The following is a 5,469-nucleotide window of genomic DNA, read 5'->3' as shown; positions in this document are numbered from 1 at the left end:
CTCAATTTTACCGAGTATGTTTTTACAACCAAGGGATTTTTGAGAATGCCTTAGTCAATCAGATCACCTGCGAAACAGAAACTGTTACCAAATCTGCTAACTGATTTGGGAAATATTCATAGTTCTGTTGCATGAACAAGTACTGAAATGTTGAGGGAAAAGGGTTGGGTTTGTTTTCTTTGTTTTTCTGAAAGGATTCGCAAATGGAAACTTTTGGTAACTCAAAAATATTTTGTATGTTGCCTGATATCTGATGCAGCTTCATATAATGGTGTTTTTTGTGAGATATCGACTGTAGAGTTGGCTCAGAAAAAGTCTGTTAACCAAGCTGACCACGAAAGATAAAATAATAGCTTTATTGAAGGAAACAAACACAACTGCCCTTGGAATGGAATGTGATTCTGAAGATACCAATAGTAAGGCAGAAAGATCTGCCTTACTAAAAGGAAAGAAGGGAAAAAGTTGTCAGCTGCTTCAGGCTGACATGTGATATTTCTAGGTTCCAGACTGCAGTGCAAAGATCCCAAGGCAGCCCTGAACAAGCTGTCTCCAGACCTGGTTTCTGCACAACGATGTAAACATAGTAAGAAGCCTGAGCTGGCAAACTGACACAACTGCAAGGCCATGTAATGTGCAGGTACATGGGTTTTGGTACCTCTGCATGGAGCTGCATTGCACCATGAGAGTGTACCAGAACATTCATAGCCAGCTGAGAGTGGCTGCATCATACCCTCTTGTGCGCTATTTTCCACTGAAAAAGGAGTAGGCTCTAACTCACACATCCAAAACAAAATCACAAAAGTAGATGGTGTGAGCGCTGTGTAGGTTTTGCACATAGTTTGTGATTTCTTGTTTTGCTGTTGAGTTTTTTAAACAATATGTATTATCACTGTTGTGTATCCCTTGACAAAGTATGCTGCAACTGTTTTGAAGAAGCTTTGAAACCTTTCATGTGTCATTTCCATGTTGTTACTGTCCACAGAGTCATGAAGGAAAAATCCTGGCATTTTGTTGAGGTAACGGGGAGGATGCAGTAGGGAGTGATGAGTCAGAATCATGGCCAGATGGGATGTGGTATTTGGGAAGCCCCTGAAAACTGTGGCTTACTAGAGATCATAGAAGAACAGTCAATGAATTCCTCCTAAAAATGCACCAACACCCTTTCCTGAAATTTTGCCTATATAATAGTCTTCAGATGGCTCTAATTTTAGATGAAGAATAGATAAATCAGTGTTGATGCAGTACTGATAGAGGAAATGAATGACTTGTCAAAAGCTGGAAGGATCCAGCTGACCTGCTATAAATCCATGTTGGCTGAAAAGCACGTTGCTTGCTCACTGGAGAGATTCATTAGTATTAATATATAAGGTCAGTAGGTCACACAAGTCTCATGCTCTCCTGGAAGGCTTAGAATAGAAGACAGAGGTAGAGGATTCAAATGCTCTTAATGTCTGTACTCTCTGCTCAGCAGAGGACTGGAGAAAACCCAGTCCCATTCTCTGCTGGAAAATTAGCCACTTTAACCATATAATGTTTTGGTCAAATCTCCTAAGTGCTTCAGCAGCAGTCTTGTCTGACAAGTGACTTGAGGTCAAGGCCTTAATGTAATTTTCTTCTCATTTGATTTTTTTTCTCCAATAGATTACACAATTAAATAGACTTCTATACAGATAGAATTGTGATTAAAGTAGTCTGAGTGCAAAAATACTCTGTAGTCCAAAGGAAACCGAATGAGCAAAAGTGCTGCTGTTAGACCTGAGCAGAAGCTAAGGCACAGGTTTGTCACTGAGTGGTTAGTGTTACAACCTAAATTTACCCTTGAAGGACTCAAATTTGTTCTGGGTACCTTAGGTAATTGTTCATCTCTTAAAACTGGTTCTTGTATAAAGAAGAACAAAGGGAAGTTTAAACCAAGAAGCTGTTTTGTAGAACAGTGCTCAAGTTAAACACTAATGTGTCCTAACAACTGAAGTTGTAGGTGTTGTAAGGCTTTCACTTACTGTCGCTGGGCAAAGTTTATTTCAGCTCAGTAGTAGAAACTCTCTAGTTAGGTGAATTCAAACTTGCTCTAAACTTGTTTAACTGTGGAAGCGGTATATATCAGAACTAATTTTTTCATTTATTCTCCATAAGAGTGCATGCAACATAAACGAAACTTTAAAATCTGAGTTAATTTTAAGGAACGGCTTTTATGATGCTCGTAACATCCATTCAAACAGTATTTCAGTAGCCTGACAGAAGTCAAGTCTGTATTTCTTGAAATAACAATGTGAATGTAGTCCCCATACTGATTCCAGATGGAATCTGTGCATGATTTGAAAAAAACATGCTTTCACTTTTTTCAAACCTTCAATTTCCCCAAAATCTAGAAAAAACAGTGACTGTATTTCAGAGATACATGAGACGATGGAGGTCTCTTGAATTTATTTTTTTTTAAAGTCTGGCCATTCCTACCACTTTCTACAGGACCTCCTCTGTCCTGCCCATATCACTGCTTTTATCTCGCTAGACACATTTCTGTGGTAGCATTAACAAGCTGTGCCTGCTAGAATGAGTCTGCAGAAATTTCTCAATAGCTTTATGCAGAGTCCTTACTCTTACTGTCAGAGGGGATGAGAAGAAAAAAGATTCCTATCCCTGTCTCAGATGATAGAGCATGGCATTCTGTTATAAGTAGGCAATACTAAATATGGATAAAAGATGAAGATCTTTGCAATCCTTACTCAGATAAAAATTAACCCAAGACAAAAATTCAAAGTTTGATGCCAAACTTTGATCATGCCTAATTCTAAAATTGTCATGAACCTGAAACGCTCTAGTTCTATGAAAAGAATTGCTTCCAAAGATGATCTCCAGCTAATGCATCAGGCAATGAATGCTTGAAACTGTTGGAGGTGAGGAGTTACAAAAAGCAAGTATCGAGTTCAGTAAAGTAAAACAAAATAGACAGTGAAAAATAAATAATTATTAAATGCATAATCTATATCACAAAGTAAATAAAAATAGATGTTCTAAAACTCTGAGCAGACCTTTAATTTAAGACTACTCCTAAGGTCCAAGTAGAGAGATTTCTTAGTGTAACCTAGATCCATATACCGCCCAACTCTCTATGAAGAAATGTTTTCCACTTCCAGTGACTCAAACAACCAGCTTGCCTCTTAGGAAAAGGCTGAAAAAACAGATGCCGAGGGTGATAAAGCTGGGCTCTAATCGCCCTTTCCTGTCAATACTACATTTACTCCCTGAGAAGTCTCTGGTTACGAATGCAAGGACATTCAATGGGAAGATCTGGCTTGGACCTGGACAACATCCAGAACTCTGAGGGCATCAAAACCAACCAGGTATCTTCCTTAGAAATGAGCCAGAAGTGCAGTACAGACCACAAAGTGGTGTTCACCGTTCACAAACTCCCAACCAGGCTGCTGTCATACGCAGTAGATAAGTCTGGTCAGAAAATACAGCACTGTGTCAATTGCATTCCAAAAGTTTTACAGCTAGATATTTGCTTTCAGACAAAGGTTCTGAGATTTCTTCTTTATATTTGTGGTATCAGGTGCTAAAAATTCTTCACTATGCAGGCTAAGGTATTTGGCTTGTGATGTGAAACAGTGCATAAAGGATGGAAGAGTTTCATTAATCAGTGTGGCATTTCCATATTCCTACAGTGTCTAAGGAAGATGAAGCTTCAACAGTTCACTGCTTCCCCTTAACCTAGTAAGAATGGAGATGTGTATGTCTTGTACATATGGGCCTTCTCTGCTGTATGTACATACTAACTAACCCAACCGGAGGTTTTAAGAAGCATGAAAATAATCTAAACCACAGGGTGCCTTGTAGGGAATTACCTTCCATTTTCCAAACAGCAAGCTGAGAGCTAGAAAAACGAAATGATAACTGCTAGCATGACAGCTCTTTCAGTGGCTTGTTCCTAAGGCTGGGCAGCTAGGTGCCACCTCTTATGCAGTATGAGATGTGAAATATTAATTCATCCCTCAGGATGTATGAGCTCAGAAGAAAGCTGAGGGCAGGTGAAAATGTAACAATGTGTATTTGTCTAATACATGTGTGACTTAAGTGTATTTATGCACAAAAGTGGTCAAGGAGATGAATTTTATTAGCTTTCCAAACACACTGGAGATACTGCAAAACAAAGGAAACCTTTTTTGTTAGATTTAATTTCATTTCAGCTAAACATCTCTTCCTGTTTCCAGCACTTGGGTCAGCAAATCCAATCCCTTTTACTTTCTTCCTGAAGGAAGTTACAGAAATCTAAATACCAGCTATTTTTACAGTTCTGCAGTGTTTGACAGCCTAAGTCACAGTCTAGGAAACAACCATGAGTGGTGTCACATGAACATAAAGTAACAGTCATTGTCTCAAGTGTGAAATATTTTGAATCCGTAACACACAAACTCCAGCAACGTTGATTCATTCCCTTTTCCTAATGAGGTCTGTACAGGTTCAAAAGAATGACTGCATACTGAGTCTGGAGGGCTAAGACTAACATAAAATACTAAAATATTAATATAAAAAACTATGTTGCTTTAGATCATCTATCAGAGATTTTTTTTTTTAAGCTACTTTCCTATACAGAAATGAAGTACCAACATCATTCACTGCTGTAACAAATCATAAAGAATTCCTGTCTGCTGTTGATCTTAAGGCTCTTCAGCCCAAATCCAGAACCAGAACTTGACATCACTGACACAAAATACCAGCAATTAGATCTTCAACATACCCGTGATAGTAGGATTCTGCTTTGATTCTGGAAAGTATTCCTCTACTATCTTTGAAAAGCCAATGTTTGTAATCTATTAAAGTCTTCTAGTTTGACATTTTTCCTAGCCCTGATTCTTACAAATGCTTGATCCAAAGCCAAAAGAAACACTGGCGTCCTTTCTCTACTCTTAGTGAGTCTGGAATCAGTCTCATAATCCCAAAATTAGATGCAGTGGTTACAGAAAAGAATATTGTATTGTATTCTTTGGTGGCAACTTTGTAACAGTGGTATGTGGTAGCAGCATTATAGACAGAACTGGAAGGTTTCTTTCAAGAATAAAACAGACTCCCAACTTAAGGTTTTTTTTGATGAGGCATCACATGCAATTTTGTGGGGGATGATAAAATTAACTCCTGTCACGAGAGTCGCCCTCCAAGGCCACTGACTGCTTTGTACTCCCAGCCAGGTAGAAGCATGCACAGAAATGTGTTTTCTTGAAAATTTTCTCATTCACTGCACTTTTTCCAACTGCTTCAGAATCTAGGAGGCGAAACGAGTAAAATCAGCATGTTTATTCAGGCAGATAGGGCTTTATTTCTCAAAGGAAGCAGGATTAACCTATGTTTATGAATTTAAGTGTATCTATTTACATATGTATCTATACTCACAGGTATTTCTATGACCTTATAGGTTTTGTATATTTATGTGTCTTTAAATAAAAACAAAGGCAGGCGGGCAACACCGGGCTG

General features: G+C 38.4%; 1 long non-coding RNA gene across 1 annotated transcript in view; it reads right to left on the bottom strand.

The window, feature by feature from the left end:
- Positions 1 to 4,096: 4,096 nt before the first annotated feature.
- LOC113477225 overlaps positions 4,097 to 5,469 on the bottom strand; it is a 3,007-nt gene continuing 1,634 nt past the window's right edge. Inside the window, exon 2 of the long non-coding RNA XR_003397859.1 lies at positions 4,097 to 5,260. This is a non-coding gene — a long non-coding RNA (uncharacterized LOC113477225). The remainder of the gene's footprint in view (positions 5,261 to 5,469) is intronic.

This window comes from Athene cunicularia (assembly GCF_003259725.1).
Source record: "Athene cunicularia isolate RWA chromosome 2 unlocalized genomic scaffold, athCun1 chr2_part1, whole genome shotgun sequence".
Lineage (NCBI taxonomy): Eukaryota > Metazoa > Chordata > Aves > Strigiformes > Strigidae > Athene > Athene cunicularia.
The sequence above is the reverse complement of the archived record's forward strand: the minus strand, read 5'-3'. Positions and strand labels throughout refer to the sequence as shown.